This window comes from Lissotriton helveticus, chromosome 7, assembly GCF_964261635.1.
Source record: "Lissotriton helveticus chromosome 7, aLisHel1.1, whole genome shotgun sequence".
In the NCBI taxonomy this organism is placed as follows: domain Eukaryota; kingdom Metazoa; phylum Chordata; class Amphibia; order Caudata; family Salamandridae; genus Lissotriton; species Lissotriton helveticus.
The window spans coordinates 20,621,486-20,640,422 of NC_136068.1; the positions used below are offsets into that span (position 1 = coordinate 20,621,486).

Consider the following 18,937-nt stretch of genomic DNA (forward strand, 5'->3'; position numbering starts at 1 on the left):
AGAAATCTGGGTTAAATCCATCATTCTTTTTCTCACCAAGCCACCCCAGTTTAGACCTGGCCATTTGCAAATCAGCCTTGACCCTGTGCCTCATGGGAACAGTCCAGCCCGAACGTCTAAGCCTGGTTCTCCCTCGACCGGAAACAAGCATCCTAGGACCGGTTTCTGAGTTTCACCCCTCTTCAGCCTGGATAGCTTGATTCCAGTGGCACAGTGAGCCCAGGACCCACGTCTGGGCCTACCTGGTGAACTTAAGGCAAGAAAGCAAAAGACAAACAATTGATGGACGGAATGCAGAACAAATCACCCCCAGTCAAGAGATCTGGGTTAAATTCATCATTCCTTTGCTCACCATGTCATCCCAGTTTTGACCTGGCCATTGCAAATCAGTCTTGACCCTGTGCCTCATGGGAACAGTCCAGCCCAAACTGCCAAGCCAGGTCCTCCCTGGATCAGAATCAAGCATCCTAGGACCGGTTTTACATTTGTCACCCCGAGTGGGACGGGTAGGCTCAGACGTGAGTCCCGTGCTCTCCATGCCACTGGAATCAAGCTATCCTGGCTGTTGAGGGCTGAAAGCCCGAAACCGGTCCAAGGATGCTTGTCTCCAGTCCAGGGAAGACCTGGCATGGCAGTTCGGACTAGACCGTTCCCATTGGGAGCAGGGTCAAGACTGATTTGCATATGGCTGGGTCATAACTGGAATGGCATGGTGAGCAAAATAACAATGGATTTAGGCCCAGATTTCTGTACTGGGGGCAATGTATGACATTTTTCTGCATTCTGTCCATCAATTATTCTTTTTACAAATGGATATGAAGCGCTACAGAAATTAATCAAAACATTAGAACCAACACGGTCTCCCATGGCACTGTGTGCAGACATCGGACACTTTTGAAGAGACCGCTAGATAATGGGAACTCAAACAAGCAACAGAGCGGGAGGGGGGTGGGGTGGAGAATAATGTGTTTAACAGGGGGAGGGAGGCAGCACGAGGGTGGAGTAAAGAGTGAACTGGAGTAATTTATTTACTACATGGAAATAAGATGGTTGTGCACATTTATTTAAGTTTAGACTATTGTGCTAAGTTGTGACTTTCAGTGATCCCATTTTGACAATTTTGTTATTAAAATCCCCACCTTGCTATGTGTGAGTAATGGCAAGGGGAGCAGAAGCAGTGGCAACAAGAAAGCGATAACGACATCTTTAAGCTGCAACAGCCTCTTCCAGACAGGCAGGGCCGTGTGGAGTGAACGGACATAGGGATGTGGGAGTCCGTGGTGGCATATAATAAGGCGCAGAGCCTCATTACTGATAAAAGAACGGCGCACTGCCACCATGCTAACGTACAGTTGATGTGAAGCAGGCGCCATGCTGCTAAAAGACAGCCGTGCAGACTCCTGAAGCTGCTGGCATGACGCCGCCTGATCAAGGGAAATGCTGCCGCTCTACCTGACCACCATGTCCGTACCCAGAGCCCTGCCCGACTGTAGACCGCAAAGGAGTTGAGAGCGGAGTGAAAGGGAAAAAAGAGTTCCATAAGAACAACACATGAAAACAAAAGCGTAATGATACAGTAGTGAGGGACTGCTCTGTGGGAGGTATGCAAATGTCAACAAGAGGGGACAAAGAAGTAGGATTAACCACTAGCAAGCAAGGCGTTTTGTTGGACAATTGAAGTGACAAATAGAAAGGCAATGGGAGGGTTGTTAGCCCACAGAGTGCATACAGCATGTCCCAAAGAAGCTGCAAACGTGCTGCCTAGACTCAACCTAAAAGTAACACAAACTGGTGAAATACATGTATTTTATGCATTTCTATAATTAAGTCTGTTCAGAACAGAATAACAAACTGAAAAATACTGTCGGAGGCTGCCGTCTGAAATGAGTGGACACTGGTGAAATGTTGAGATGTTGACGCTTTTTCTAGTTTTATACAGTGTGGGGAAGCACTAATGTGATTAACAGGTGGTCACGTAGGACAGGCCACGTGGGACTTTTGACACTAATGGAACATAAAAGCCTAAGCAGCCAGACACGGCTCGTACCTTCTGCGTTTCAGGCAATACCAATACCAATACCAATACAAAATCAGAGAAATACCTCCTGCCCTATCCAGGTCGATTTTGCAAAGACAGAACAGGTTCAGAAGGCCGGGCGGCCGGTTTGAGGTCTGGCAGGAGTGGACACTCCGAGGGATTTGGGCAACACAAGGCTCCCTACAGAGACACTTGTCATGAGTCTGCGGCAGGAAATCAGTTGTATAAGAACTTGTCGTGTGTGTTTAGTAAATAAACCTGATGGTACGGTTGGCAGCTGGAGGTGGGGGGTGCTTCAAGCTTCTCCAGTCCCACACCAGGATCATCTCTGCAAGGTTAAGTGAGCACAAACTTAAGTACACACAATGCATTAAACCACCTCAAACCTAAAGTTAACACTGAATGAAATGATAATGAATGGCAATGCATCTCTCTTCAACAAACAGAGACAAATCCAAGACAGTCGGGCGGGCTCGTGCAGTCAATGTTACCAAATCGCAAGCCACCGACACCATCTTCAAGCGTTGGTCTTCACCGCAACCAGCAGAGAAGGAAAAAGCAAGCTCATGCACCGTTCAGAAAATAAAGGGTAAATATAGAGATATGGTGGTCCCGTCATCCTTCCAAAGCACTTGGTCAAGCTCCAGGGTGTTTCACAATTTGCTGCAAACCTGGAAATCAGGAAAGAGAAAAACAGCAAAGGTTAGACTGTGGTAAATAAATAAATAATACCCTATTTTTGAATGTATAAATGAATAACAGATAGCTCAATAAATAAGAGTCAAGATTCGAGGTAGTAGGAGTTTGCAGGTTTATTACAGCATAAAGGGCAGGAACAGGATGGTAAGGCCCAGCAGCGCTGCTGGGGGCAGGATCGGGACAAGGGGAACAACTTTTTGATAACAGTGCATGAGCATATATACATAACGCAAACACATAGCATTACATTGCAATAGGCGTAGCAGTGGGTGGAGCAGAAGGTGTGACGCGTAGCAGTCGCGAAAGATAAGGGTGAAAAGAGGTGTAACAGGGCGTATACATAGACATGTGATGCAAACGTAACAGAATATGTCATGAATGGGGCGGAAACCATGGAGGGGGCTACCTAAGGAGCCGGGACCTCTAACCTGATGGTGCGCGCAAACTGGCAATGACGTATCACTAGGAGAAGCTGGGGGCTTCGAACTCTGTGCTAGGAGCAGAGACTGAAGTCTGGAGAGTCAGGGCGACATGTACCTAAGCAGTATCTAGTATCTGATGTTTAGAGAACATGTTGATATAAACTAGAAGTCAGGAGGGGAAAGGCTAACTTGATTCTAAGACTGGAGCATGCATTATTCTACATGTAGTGCGTGATGAAGAATATTAAATGACCATTAATACAGTATTTCTCTAACGTGGAGACGTGAAGGCTAGACAATGACGGAAACTATTGATGCGATTCAGTAGTTTAGGAATGCAGAGAAGGAGGACTGAACTGATAACTGGAATCATAACATATTCTTGGCAGACTCAGAGGCAGAGCCAGCCTGAACCGGGCACTGTGAGGCAGGAAGTAAGTGAAGGGTCGAGGATACAGGTGGGGGCTGTATCGCTCCTCAGCGAGGTTTCAGGAGACAGGAGCTGAATCTGGTGTCCAGGCCCTTTTGAGGCCTAGAAACGGGGACTTTATAATGGAATAACGTGCACACTGAGAAACGTGGCAACGTAGCTTTACATAGACCTGATATTCGTAGTATTCACGAGAACTGGAAACTGGCATACTAGAGGTGGACACAACTATAATTGCGTCTTGAATCGAACATAGGGAATACATATGCATATTTAATCATGCACACATAACATATGATGGATGACACGTAGGGACACAGAACATGGCAAAATTTACTTTTCCACATTCCCTCCTTGTCACTACGTTTCCATCAGGAAACATCAATATTCATGATACCATCTATCATTTCATACAGTATCATTTGCTCATCTCGAATTTTCTTGGAACGGGATTTAGAACGGGGCTTGGGACTAGGAATACAAGAGGTAGCACAAATGCCGCAAATCGCAGGGCCACATTGTATACAGAGACAGCAGCTGAATATGATCGCTACTGCAATACCTAGGAAGGACAATATTTTCCATCCCCAGGCGGAAATTATATTCCAGAACCAACCGGACCATGTCCAGGTGCCTGGATCTTGGTGTAACAGATGGGCAATTTTATGGAGTCTGGTTATAGCTGAATAAACAGACGGCGCGTTATTTGGAATAAAAATGCAGCAACTAGATCCGATGACTCTACAGGCCCCGCCCCTATCGGCCAGTATGACGTCAAGGACGAGACGATTCTGTAAAACGACAAATCTCATAGCAGATTGCTCTTCAGTTAAATTACCTAGAGCAGAGGCAGTCTCATTTACTACAACTTCGAGGGTTCTGGTTAACCTACGGATCAGTTTACTATTCTGGATAGGTCCTATAAAGAAAAAGAAACCTCTGTTGAAATCTGTATACTGTTCTAGAGCAGTTTCAGTATAATCGACAATTGGGGACTCCCTTCTATGTCTAATGTGTACTAGATGTGTGTTTCTGTGATAATCAGATGGGGCTAGGAAAACTGGTGGCAGTAGGAAGGCAATGTAACAGGTTCCCTCCCAATCGAGGGGCAGACGAACATATGCAGTTTGACTACAAATAAAATAAGAATGACGTGAAGCTTTGAAAATGGATTTCCCACTGTCACTATACTTGACAATAGTAGTACAATCACTATGTCCTACATGTACGGAACCATAATTTCGGACACATAATTCACCTCTGACTGGCAGTACTGAAATAGCAGGTAAGTCTGGAGTGGAATCAGACTGAACATTCAGGACCATGAAATTCGACGAATAATTACCTAAATTATACACTTCATTTTCTAGATCTAACCCGGTTCTGTGGGGAAGACCTTGCTTGTCTGGAAAACATGTACTGTTAAAAAAAGACATATCTGTTGAGGATGACGTTAACGTGGACCATGCTCCACACGAACCATTATGTGAAAAAGGATAAGGAAAAAGTGGCAGAACTCCCTTCGGTGTCTGGAAGGGGGGAGTCGACCACACACCCAACAATTAGTGGCATTGCTGGTCTGGTGTGAGTAATGTAACATGCGGATAAAAGAATTATTTCGCATAGCGAGGCGGTAAGAGAGTTCATGAGGAGGTAGGTCACTAAACATGTGCTCTACAGTAGCATTAGAAGACTTATTTACATGAGAAATTGGAAGATACAGGTAAAATGCATAACTGGTGCAGGAAATCATAATGCTGAGAAATAATATGAAACTTAGAAAAATGATACATCGGATTGAGTTTTGACTAACTCTCTCACTATGGGGGTCTATTTTATACATGTCAGAAACAGTCTAACCGTTTCACCTAGGGGAGGACTTAGACAATCAAACTGGCTGACTTATTTTACTAGACCTTAACTTGAGTTTATACTCCTGTTGCGGAGTTTTCTCTAACAGGGGAGGGTTTGTAGCAATGTCTTTTGCGGGACAGTCCTTGAGAACAATATTTTGGCAATCCTTCAAATCCTGGGAAATGTTCTTTAAGACGGGTTTCAGTCCATAAAACTTTTTTATATGAGAAAGGTGCACCCAGCCTTTGCGACCTTCCAACTTCACGGCTGTACGGGTGGTGAGGAGGACCTGTCGGGGCTCTTTCCAGCGAGGCTCCAGCGGACTTGATCTGTCAAAATTTCTCACCAACACCATGGATCCTGGAACGATTTCATGCGGTGCCACCTCGGTATTGTCTGGAAATGCGGCGGCAACCTGTGAACGACATGAGTTGAGGGCAGACATCAAGGAAGCTAGGTAATCTGTCAGCATATTACTTGAAACATCGGTAATACTTCGGGGTCTAGGAGTACCCCACATGTTAGGGGGGCGGCCGAAAACGACCTCATACGGGGACAGACCTGATCTGGAATGTGCGACCATGCGCATATAAAATAAAGCGACTGGTAGAGCTACCAGCCAGTCCACACCTTTCTCTTTACACACTTTTGCAATTCGGATTTTCAGGGTCTGGTTATGTCTCTCTACGAGACCGGCTGCTTCAGGATGGCGTACACAATGGAACTTCCACTGGTACCCCAACAAAAGGGAAACATGTTTCATCAACTCAGATGAGAATGGCTGGCCGTTGTCAGAATATACGACTCTAGGGAGTCCATAACGGGGGAAGAACTCACGAACCAACTGCTTAGCAGTGGTCGCGGCTGTGTAATCTGGGACTGGATATGCTTCTGTCCACCTGGACAAAGCGCATACAACTACAAGGACATACTTGAAACCTCGACATCGCTCCATCTGAATATAATCCATCTGGAGGACTACAAAAGGGTGGTCAGGGGGCTGGAATCCACCTTGTTCCACCGGGACACTTTTTACCTGGATTAAACTGACAACATATCATACAGGTACGGACTTTTTGCTTGGCTGCAGCTCGTAAATGCTTGTTGAACCAAATGTTCTGGATACTGTCTAACATAGCTTTTTCTCCTAAATGTGCTGGACTATGTGCGGTATTAATAATGACTTGAACCATTGAGTCGGGGAGAAACCAGGTGGCTCTACCCTTCGTTAACCATCCTTGATCTGTCTGGACCCCTCCTTGTTCGGACCATTTCTTGATTTCTTCGGGAGTAGCATGTAACTGTATGTCTATGACATCTTGAGTAGGGTCCTTAACTGTCATGCATGTAATCGGATCTGGAGTGTGTGTCATGTTAACTGGAATGTCTAGAGTCTGTGCTGTGAGCTTGGCTGTGCGATCTGCTAAATCGTTACCTTGAGAAATAATGTCAGTAACTTTCGTATGTGCTTTGCACTTCATGATAGCGATAGATGTCGGTAAATGTATGGCATCTAACAGAGCTTGAATAAGGAGACCATGCTGAATCTTGGTTCCATGAGAAGTCATGAAACCTCTCTCCTGCCAGAGCACTCCGAAGTCGTGTACAACTCCAAATGCGTAGCGTGAATCTGTGTAAACATTAACTTTCAAGTTCTTGGCGTGTATGCAGGCTTGTGTCAGAGCAACTAGCTCTACTGCTTGAGCGGACAGGGTGTCAATACGGTGTGTTTCAATAACTTCGGTGTCAGTAGTCACTGCATACGCGGCGACTAGTTCTCCTGTACTTGTTCTCATACATGAACCATCCACATAAAGTGTCAGGTCGGGGTCTGGTAACGGAATATCTGTCAGATCTTGTCTTGGTTTTGTCGTAATGTTAACTACTTCCACACAGTCATGTGTGGCAGAATTCGAAGTAACTGATGGTAACAGTGTAGCAGGGTTCAGGATGTTGCAGCGTCGGATTTCTATGTGTGGCTGGAACAGTGTCAATTCATAGCCTGTTAAACGTGCAATTGTCAAGTGCTGAGTTTGTGTTCGGTTTAAAAGAACTTCCACGGAATGTGGAACTTGTACTGTCAGGGAGTGTCCTAAGACTATGGAATCACTTTGTCTGATAGCTAGGGCTGTGGCTGCAACTGACTTGAGGCACGCAGGCAGAGCCTGGGCTACAGGATCTAATGTGCTCGAAAAATAAGCACAGGGCTTGTATTGTCCTGCTTGATCTTGTGTGAGAACAGATAATGCTGTACCTTCACGTTCTGTGACGAAAAGAGTAAAAGGCTTACTGTAGTTCGGTGTCGCTAGAACTGGAGCTTGGCATAAAGCTTTCTTTAACTCATTGAAACTAAGTGTATGTTCAGATGTCCAAGGGAGGACAGTCGATACGGCTGCCTCCTGTGTCGTTAACTGTATCAGTGGCTTGGCTAGAAATGCATACTGAGGAATCCATTGTCTGCAGTAAGAAGTAAGGCCGATAAAAGCACGTACCTCCTTCTGGGTCTTGGGCTGAGGAAGACTCGCTATTAACTGGATACGGTCTGGTGTCAACTGCCTACCCCTCTTGGACAGTAAGTGGCCTAAGTAGATCACTTGCTGGACACAGAATTGAAGCTTAGAAGGGGACACCTTGTGCCCCATCTCGGCTAGGAAATACAAGACTGTAAGGGATGCTCGCTCGCAAGCACGTTCAGAACGGGCTGTGATCAGGAGATCATCGACATACTGGAGCAGGGCAGTGTCAGTTGGCATGTGAATGTTATCTAGTTGTCTTTTAAGTGCTTGACTGTAAATGCTAGGGCTTTCTGTGAAACCTTGAGGAGCGCGTGTGAACATATAGCTCCTTCCATTTAAACAAAATCCGAAAAGGAACTGGCTGTCTGGATGAATAGGGACACTGAAAAATGCGTTCTTGAGGTCTATGACAGTGAAGAACGTGGCTTCGGAATCAATGGCTGTCAATAGGGAAGAGATATCTGGGACAACTGGGTACTGAGGAATAATACACTTATTAAGCTCTCGTAGGTCAATCACTAATCGATATACTGGGGGTGCATTTGGATCAGTACGTTTCATGACTGGAATGATCGGAGAATTACATACGTTGGAGTCAGTTTCTACAACCACTCCTTGAGCCATGAGCTCGTCAATAATTTTGGATAAGGCTGCTACAGCCTCAGGTGGCAATCTGTACTGTCTGATTCGTGGTAACACTACACCTGGCTTGAGAGTCACACGATAGGGTGTGATTTGCATGTAACCTACATCAGTTGGACCTTGCGCCCATAAGTGCTGTGGAACATTAGACAGTCTTGAATCAAAATCTCGTAATACATAGTGACCCTTAAAGTCACGTAGGAACAATCGTATTCCCTCTGGGGAACAGCATATAACTGCACCTAACTCTTTCAGTGTTTTAATGCCTAATAGGTTTTCTGGACATGACTTAGTAAGTAACAGATCAGTAGTGCGGGACAATGGACCTACTTCTAGAGTAACTGGCTTTGAGATCTCATTTACGATAGGCTTTCCTGAAAATCCAAGGGAAACATTTCTTGAGCCTGAGAGCGGAGCCCCTGGAACTTCGGCGTGACTAATTGTGGTCCTACTTGCCCCTGTATCGATCAAAAACTTTCTGTCTTTCCCTAATACTTGACTGTGAACATAGGGACCTTCTTGATCTACAGGTATCTCGATGAGAGGCAAGCCTACCTCCCTCTCTAGGCTGTTTCATGAATACTGCTGGTACTCTGGATACTCAGACTGTGCATACTGGTACATCTGCTGTGTAACGTGCTGTGTTGCAGCAATAGGCTGCGGTGCGGTAACTGTCTGTGGTGCATTCTGTGGCTGAGGAATCTGTGAAACTTGTTCTTGTCTAGGCGGACGTGGTCTTTCTTTAGTCTTACCAGTAGCTATGTTGTGTTTCAGAACTGCACACTCATTTATAAAATGACCTGGCTGTTTACAATAATTGCAGTTCCCTTTAACGGGAGCTGCAGGATGACTGGCTTGATTTGGACCCCTCTTCTGACTGTCTTGAGGAACAGATTGTGCAACTAGTACTTTCATTTTCGTGTCTTTCATACGTTTTCTCTCGTGTTCTTGTTCTTCCCTGATTCTATTCTGGTGGTATTGGAGCATCTGCAACATCTGGGACGGGGTATTAGCTTGCCAGGTACTTTCGACTTTCAGAACTCGATTTTTAATTGGTGAACTTGAATTCTCGACTAATTTAGTAACAAAAAGGTGAGGGTATGACTCACTACTTGTCTTGAGGCCACTGTTGATGCTAAAACATTTTTCAAATCTAGAATAAAAATCACTAATATCTTCGTCTTGTTTCTGTTTACAGGCTGAGATTGCATCCCAGTCTTCTTTTCTAGTTGTCAATAATCTAGGTAAAACTTGTATTAATAATTCTGGTAATTCTTTACATTTATCCCCGAGACCGGTACCTGGTACTCGTGCCTTATCTTCAGCTTCTAGAACTGCCCAATCGATCTTTTTCTCTCCCACCTCCCATTCTTTTTCCTTGAGCTTTTCATACACCCCTGCGGGCAGCAGAACCTTTAACATTTTAATTATATCTGGATACGTGTATTCTCCCATACGGAGCATGTCTTTTAATTCTCTATGGAACCCTGCTGGATCTTTATCATGACAGGGAATTAATTTCTTCATCTCTAGGAGTTCCATCTTTGTAATCGGAGTGTAAACAAACACTCGTTCTAGTTCGCCACCCGTTCCTCTAACTGGGTGGACTTCTCGTAACGGATTCTGTCTCTCCATGTAAAATGGTTTACCTTCTGGGGGTGAGACATGAACAAAATGCGGGTTCAGAAACGTTCTATATTTGTGACGCTGTTCTAGAATGACACTAATTAAATCGGTACCTAGACCTTTCCATCTATACTGGAGTAACTCGTTCAGGATATCATGTAACGGGCCTGGATCAGAGTGTTGACCCTCATACAATGTAATGAGGTACTGGATCATATACATACCCACCAGTCGTTGCTCGGCTGGGGGCATTTTTAGAAACATTTGTGCCACTATTTCGTCTGGAAAAGTGGTAGAATCAGTAATCCATCGGACTGCTGATCGGGCTAGTTCTTGTTCATGCATGGTACTTAACTCACTGTAACCGATTCGTGATTTCAGAATGTGATCGGTAGCTTGAAACACTTGTTCTAGTGAACCTTGTTCTGGTGCTGGAGAATGAAAAATAGACTTGTGTTCTAGGCGTAAATGGCGATCTGGAAATCTAGATTTTCCTACATACGCTATTCTGTCAGGATTCTCGTCGTCTAACTCTTCAGGATCAGAGTTACTTTCTTTCTCGCTTACTTGTGCTGCTTTACGCTGTTCGTGTAATTTTATTATTTCTTTACGGATTTTCTTGTACATACTCTCCATAGCACCGACAGTCTTGTGCTTACCCTCGGCTATATTATCACTCCACCTTGTCAGGGTTTTCATTTCCGCCGGATCTTTAGACGGGTAATCTTGTTCTCTTATTAGACAATTGATCAGAAACTTTAATATCATGAGCTGGATCTCGGCTTTCCTTTGAGACATGGCCTCGCTAATGCTTTCTGGATCATCCCCTGTACGGATGAAACGATATATTCTGTCTAGATCTTCTTTCATATTCGGTAGGGTGACTAGATACTCGGTCACCTTTCTTACGCGGAATGAATATAAAACCATATTATCCTCGCCTGGGACTGGATCATAGCCGCATTCGGCAAGGGATTTTCTTATTTCTGCTACAGTCTGATGTCTGGGCGTACGCTGTGATGCTTGTATATGTAATTCGGCTGTCGTTAAACGCTTGTGTGGCGGCGGGGTTTGAGGAGTACCTCCCCCTGCGGCCCCTAAACTAGAGTCGTCTACTGAGGCTCTTCGTCCTGGCAGAGTGGGAAATGGAAATGTAGGCTGGACTTGTATGGCGGGCTGGACCGGGGGTACCGTAACAGGTACTCCGGTGTCTGGAGGAGCGGGAAGTGCCTGATTTACAGGGACTGGCGGAGCGCGAACAGGATTTGCATATTCTGGGACTGTGTCGTCCAAATAGGACGAAATAAAAATATCAGCTGCGGTCTGTTTGTGACGTAGCTTGGTCGGGACTAATGGTGGCGGGAAATTACTGGATGCCTCTGGGGTCGCTTTTGGCAAGCCCTCGGCAAGGAGAGGATACATACCCCTAATAAGGGCATGCCTCTGTCTGTCTGACTGTTCGGCTTTGACTTGTTCACCTATCTCGATTAGTTCTTTTTCTTGTGCTCGTTCTAAGGATTCTCTACTTAATTCTGACTTTCTGATTTCCTTTTCAGTTCTTTTATGAGCTTCTTTGCGCCATAACTCGATGGCATCTTTCTGTGACTGTCTGGCTTTCTTTTTCCATAATGCTTCTTCTACTCGCATGATGCATTCGGCATCCCATGTACCCGATACGGGCCATCTATACTTTTCTTCTAACTGTTTGGTATACTCTACCCATAAATCTAGATACAGTACGGCGCTTATGCCATGCTTCTGATACATAAAATGACCTGGACTGTCCCTAGGCGGAACTGGAACTGCTGCTTCCAGCAGACCCTTTCTAGTTTTTAACTGACGTAATTTCGAAAAGAGCGGCATGACTGAACTATAATCTAGACACAATACAATACACAATAAACACGATACTTATTCCCCATTCATACCACGACATTAAAATACATGAAGAACATTTAAAAATAACAGTTCGAACAGAATACTACCTGGAATACGGAACACAGAATACATGAATTTTCTCGAGAACAGAACTGACTAGAACAGGAACTAGATGCACTGCTGAAACAGTACGAAACTTACCGGTCTCATAAAGAGACACGTCAGGACCCGCATCCACCGAAGTGGACACTTCGTTTGTGGGACTGGGTACCACCAACCCACGGACCAGAGTCAATTAGATTGACCCTGTCTAGATACTACCCCAGTAATGGTACTCACCGGGCAGCAAGAACGGAAAGCCTCGGACTGGACTGGACTGCTTCGATACCGGACGGACGAACTTCGGACTTCAGTTACGGGTGGACCTCCGGATACCTCGGACCTTGAACTCTTGGCTTGGGCTCTGGTCGGGACTCGCCGCGTTCCTCCACCGTCTCGTCTGGATGCTGGACCGCCTCCTCCGTCTCCTCCGTGGGCCTGAGGGATACTTGAAGCAGAAATATCTGCCGGTGCGCAGAAGAGTTCCGTCACGACTGCAGAGGGTCAGGGGGTCGGCGTGGCTTCACCGACGCGTGGGGAAAGGGCAAGTCCCTGTTCGGGCGCCATTATGTGGTAAATAAATAAATAATACCCTATTTTTGAATGTATAAATGAATAACAGATAGCTCAATAAATAAGAGTCAAGATTCGAGGTAGTAGGAGTTTGCAGGTTTATTACAGCATAAAGGGCAGGAACAGGATGGTAAGGCCCAGCAGCGCTGCTGGGGGCAGGATCGGGACAAGGGGAACAACTTTTTGATAACAGTGCATGAGCATATATACATAACGCAAACACATAGCATTACATTGCAATAGGCGTAGCAGTGGGTGGAGCAGAAGGTGTGACGCGTAGCAGTCGCGAAAGATAAGGGTGAAAAGAGGTGTAACAGGGCGTATACATAGACATGTGATGCAAACGTAACAGAATATGTCATGAATGGGGCGGAAACCATGGAGGGGGCTACCTAAGGAGCCGGGACCTCTAACCTGATGGTGCGCGCAAACTGGCAATGACGTATCACTAGGAGAAGCTGGGGGCTTCGAACTCTGTGCTAGGAGCAGAGACTGAAGTCTGGAGAGTCAGGGCGACATGTACCTAAGCAGTATCTAGTATCTGATGTTTAGAGAACATGTTGATATAAACTAGAAGTCAGGAGGGGAAAGGCTAACTTGATTCTAAGACTGGAGCATGCATTATTCTACATGTAGTGCGTGATGAAGAATATTAAATGACCATTAATACAGTATTTCTCTAACGTGGAGACGTGAAGGCTAGACAATGACGGAAACTATTGATGCGATTCAGTAGTTTAGGAATGCAGAGAAGGAGGACTGAACTGATAACTGGAATCATAACATATTCTTGGCAGACTCAGAGGCAGAGCCAGCCTGAACCGGGCACTGTGAGGCAGGAAGTAAGTGAAGGGTCGAGGATACAGGTGGGGGCTGTATCGCTCCTCAGCGAGGTTTCAGGAGACAGGAGCTGAATCTGGTGTCCAGGCCCTTTTGAGGCCTAGAAACGGGGACTTTATAATGGAATAACGTGCACACTGAGAAACGTGGCAACGTAGCTTTACATAGACCTGATATTCGTAGTATTCACGAGAACTGGAAACTGGCATACTAGAGGTGGACACAACTATAATTGCGTCTTGAATCGAACATAGGGAATACATATGCATATTTAATCATGCACACATAACATATGATGGATGACACGTAGGGACACAGAACATGGCAAAATTTACTTTTCCACAAGACCAACGTTCCATGAAAGTGAATATCATCAGATTAAAGTTCCAAAGTTTTGACCTCATCACAGACAGTCACCGAGCCGATCTCAAACTCATCTTGATACCATCAGGTCTACTTTGGACTCTATTTTGACATATTCTACTTGATCAAGAGGCCTTGTCAATGGGCGGGGCCACCAAAGACCCGGCCATAGAACCAATCACAGCAACAGGTCAGTAGAGCGACTGCCCCAGTCCAGCCAGAGTACCTAGCAGGGCACATGGCTTAGGCGCGGGTGCCCACCAGAAAAGAATATTATGGTAACAATAAGCAACTCATTAGCACAAGAGACCATTTGGAACATAAACAAAAAGAATATGACTAACATTTGATTAAGGGACTAACCCAGAATTGCGTTGCATTGTCTGTCGATTTGTACCCAAACACCCATACGTGGATGCAAAAGGCCCCTTGTTTGACTTCGGAGAGTGTATGACCGTAGTTGCCCGTAGTCGTATTCTGGTGAGGATTGAGGTTTTGGTCTCATCATGCATGACTCTCATGCATGCGCTCAGTGGGCGCTCTAGGACACAGACTGCAACCCTGAGCTGGGATCTGTGGACTGGGGTAGGAAAACATGTGCTCTCCCATGAGCTCGCCGTGCTGTGGGGGACTGCAAAGTTCCCTGCAGAACAGTGAAGAGAGAGAGTTGCTCTCTGGGCTCCTGATCCCTTTGTCTGTCAGGGTCATCCAAGCAGGTCCTTCCATATCCATATTGCTCATGGATGACACACGTATGAATGTGTGTTAGAATAAGCCTGGAGCACATGTGCGGTGCTTGAATGTGCATCCCCAAGATGCAGTCTGTCCTCCTGTGCATTAGTGGTTCGAAGATGAAGGGTGGGAGGCGAGAGCCGCTCAGCACAGTCAATGGCGAGGATTCTGCGTAGCCTTCTTCAGGTGCTTTGTGGTGGACTCACGCCCTGCAGGGCGCGACATCGGAGAGTCTTCCATGGTGACAGCGTGGTCTCCACTCTGCAATGGAGTAAAGAAGAACTAAAAGTGAGTGGCCTCACGCTGGGAAAACACTGATCTCGTCAAAAGGGGAAACGGACAGGAGGCCATCTAGTTCAGAGAAGATCCACGGTATCCAAGAAACAAATCCCGAACGGACCGTGTGGGCACCGCTGAGAGCACCGGGCACCGGAGCGCCACAGTCCGCAGGTTCACCACACACAGGGCCAGATTCATTGAAAGAACTTCAGACAAAATCCTGAGCTTACTACCATTTACTCATTTTGGTATTCACAGAAGGCACTTACTCATTGATGAGTAAGTGCCTTCTGTGAATACCAAAATGAGTGAAAGTGCCTTCTGTGAATACCAAAATGAGTAAAAGTGCCTTCTGTGAGTACCAAAATGAGTAAGTGCCTTCTGTGAATACCAAAATGAGTAAAAGTGCCTTCTGTGAATACCAAAATGAGTAAAAGTGCCTTCTGTGAATACCAAATTGAGTACGTGCCTTCTGTGAATACCAAAATGAGTAAGTGCTTTTTGTGAAGACTAAAATGAGTAAAAGTGCCTTCTGTGAATACCAAAATGAGTGAAAGTGCCTTCTGTGAATACCAAAATGAGTAAAAGTGCCTTCTGTGAATACCAAAATGAGTAAGTGCCTTCTGTGAATAACAAAATGAGTAAAAGTGCCTTCTGTGAATACCAAAATGAGTAAAAGTGCCTTCTGTGAATACCAAAATGAGTAAAAGTGCCTTCTGTGAATACCAAAATGAGTAAGTGCCTTTTGTGAAGACCAAAATGAGTAAGTGCCTTCTGTGAATACCAAAATGAGTAAGTGCCTTTTGTGAAGACCAAAATGAGTAAGTGCCTTCTGTGAATACCAAAATGAGTAAGTGCCTTCTGTGAATACCAAATTGAGTAAGTGCCTCTGTGAATACCAAAATGAGTAAGTGCCTTTTGTGAATACCAAAATGAGTAAAAGTGCCTTCTGTGAATACCAAAATGAGTAAGTGCCTTCTGTGAATACCAACATGAGTAAACGCCTTCTGTGAATCCCAAAATGGTAGTAAGTTTAGGATTTTGTCTTAAGTTAGTTCTGTGAATCGGCCCACAGTACGGAGCTGGACAAGGACTTACCGACGGAGACAGAACTCACACACCGACTTTAACACCAGGTCTGTTGATTATAAGATCACCGGCTGATCTCCCTGATATATGGTGAAGACATCATAGACGTAAATCACCAAACACCGGAGAAACATTCGCCCAGGGAAATTTACAGCTAAATTGATCAGACACTACACAGATGAGGACACCCCGTAACAGCAATCAACGGCCTGGACACTACAAGAACAAGAAGTGCCAGTGAGGGCTTGGAGCAGCCTTCAGCGGTTCTTCACCTTAGCAAGACCACCGCTGAAAACTGGGGGGTGGGGGGCTTTTTAATTCATTTCACGGGTTGGCTTGAGCTTTGGGATTGAGGAAGATCCTACAGGAGAGCCTTTCCTCCCTCCAGCTGGAGCGGGTGAGTACGGGCGCCCGTTCCCTTCGCCCGCGCCGCCCCTCCACATCTGCTGCAGCGGCACACGACTGCCAGACGCCCAATGGGCAACGCATGAGACGGTCAGCAGGGCCAGTCGCAGACTGTTGGGGGCCCCGGTTAAAGGACAGATGCGAGGACCCTTTAATGTGCATGTGACCTCATTAGACGTGACATCACAAGATGTGATATCACAGGAAGTGACATCACAGGACTATTAATGTTCTTTGGCATCGCTGAAGAGACCTACTGTGGATATCAGTAACATGAATAAAAAGATAAATACTCAAATGAGATAAGTCTATTTACTTTAAAGCTGTATTAAATGGATTACATTAGTCATATTGAACGGAAGAGCCCGGCACCGGTCTCACAAAGATGGATTTCCCTACTCAATGTTAATTTATTATTTCGAGATTAGTGCATGATAACAATTCCAGAGCATTGCAGAAAATGTATTGAATGGCTTTACTATTTGTTATAAATGAAGAAGGAGGCTGCACACCAGTGTCGCGTTGGTTAGGTACTTTAATCAAGAAGAAGCGTAGAAAACCCAACCAGCCAGACCGGGACCAAAAGGGCAACTAACTGCCGTTAGGACCGAACACTGGACACGTAACAGGATCAGACAGCACGAGCTCAGCACGAGACAAAAGCTGAGGCACAGGGTGAATATAACACATCTCCTTTCCTTAAACACTGGATAAAGAAAATGTAATAAAACAAATTAGGCAAGAGTTTACACCAACACATAAAAATAACGATACTGCATTAAACACACAGTTTTCCCTTGAGAACACAGGACTATGTAACACAGGACCATGTAACCCCACACCCTTCCTTAAACCAGCAAAATTACACAAAATCTTTTAAATAGGCAGGAGCAACCCTTTTGCGAAGAGGTCTGCAAATCTCTTCAACAACAACATTTTTAGTGACCGGCACTGAAGTTATTGGCTTGACCTTTTTCTGGTAAAGTGCTACCCTGCGGAGATTCCAAGTTTGTCCATTCTGCAACTTTATGTAGTTACCAACCACCGACTTCACTTGGTAAGGCCCTCTAAATTTGTTGAACATCCTCTGATTTCCGCCAGGTTTCACTTTTACCAAGTCCCCTTCAGCTATGTTAGTGGAAGCACAATTTTCCGGGACGTTGTGACCCATCTTCTCTACTTTCCCATGTAGCCAAGTAGGAATCAGCTTCGTACCCGCTGACCTCCCCCTCATGAGTTCAAAAGGTGTCACGGACATGTTGCTATGAACTGTTGTGCGGTATGCCCACAACATTTCTTTAATTTCCTTCTGCACTGAACGACCTGAGGCTAATGCAAGCTGCATAGTGCCCTTAACAAGTCTGTTTACCCTCTCGCATAGTCCATTCCCTTGTGGGTTGTAAAGCGAAGTACGTAAATGCTTTAAGCCCAAAAACACAAAATAATCCTCCATAATGGCAGAGGTAAGTTGTGTGCCATTATCTGTCAACACCATGGAAGGAACCCCTTCACGTCTAAAAATCTCATCCAGTACTTTGACAGTGGATTCAGCAGTGATGCTCTTCATAAAAGCAACCTCTAACCACCTTGAAGCCGAATCCACTAACACCAAAGCAAACTTCTCTGAATCCAACAGGTCATGAAAAGGACCTATGAAGTCAATACAAACCTTCTGCCACGCAACATCGTCAGGACCAATCTGTCCCACAGCACCCTTACTTGCACGAACCTGTAACCTTTTTTCAGACTCTTTGCACAACTGACACTGTTCAACCCAACTCTTTACCTGTGCATCTACTCCCGGCCACCAAAAGTCAGCTTTGATGCTGTAGGAGAGTAGGGTCTGCTATCCTATGGTCACCCCAAATTTTTGCTTTTTGCTTCACTGGTTTTCGACTACTGAGGCTGTGGGCCTGCTGATCAGACCCCCAGCCTGCTGTTCTCTCACTAAATTAATGACACATGTGCTATAGGCACATACCACAATTGGAAATGGACTCCTTGTCAGCCCCTGTATAGTGCACTATAGGTGCCCAGGGCATAGGGGCCACCAAGGCCTACCAGGGGCTGCAGCATATATTTTGCCACCCCTGGCTGGTTCTTAAATTGACACAACTGGCTGATCACTCAGCTGGGGTAAGGTGGTGTAAACACCCCTTACTTAGGTATAGTATACCTATATCTAACCCTATATCTGGACACATATAAACCTGTGAGCCACTCCTATGGAAGGCCTCATCAATCCTGGAGGCAGAGTGCGTGGTTTAATGTGAGATGGAGCTCTGGCATGAGCTGAGCCTGTCTGCAGCTGTCGGGAACAACTCCCTAAGCTGTTTCAGGATAATGCCATACCATATACTCTTAAGTGGCTTATAATCCTCGCGGTTATATAGCAACTCTGGTTTGGCTTTATCAAAACATGTCGTGTAAGGTGTCATACGATTTGGAATAC

At 45.4% G+C, this 18,937-nt stretch overlaps 1 protein-coding gene across 1 annotated transcript in view; it reads right to left on the reverse strand.

Annotated features, from left to right (window-relative positions):
• Positions 1-945: 945 nt before the first annotated feature.
• Positions 946-18,937, reverse strand: part of LOC144767948 (cell adhesion molecule CEACAM21-like) — a 117,384-nt gene continuing 99,392 nt past the window's right edge. Inside the window, exon 4 of the mRNA XM_078651300.1 lies at positions 946-2,709. The gene's annotated coding sequence lies outside the window, so the exon portion shown is untranslated. The remainder of the gene's footprint in view (positions 2,710-18,937) is intronic.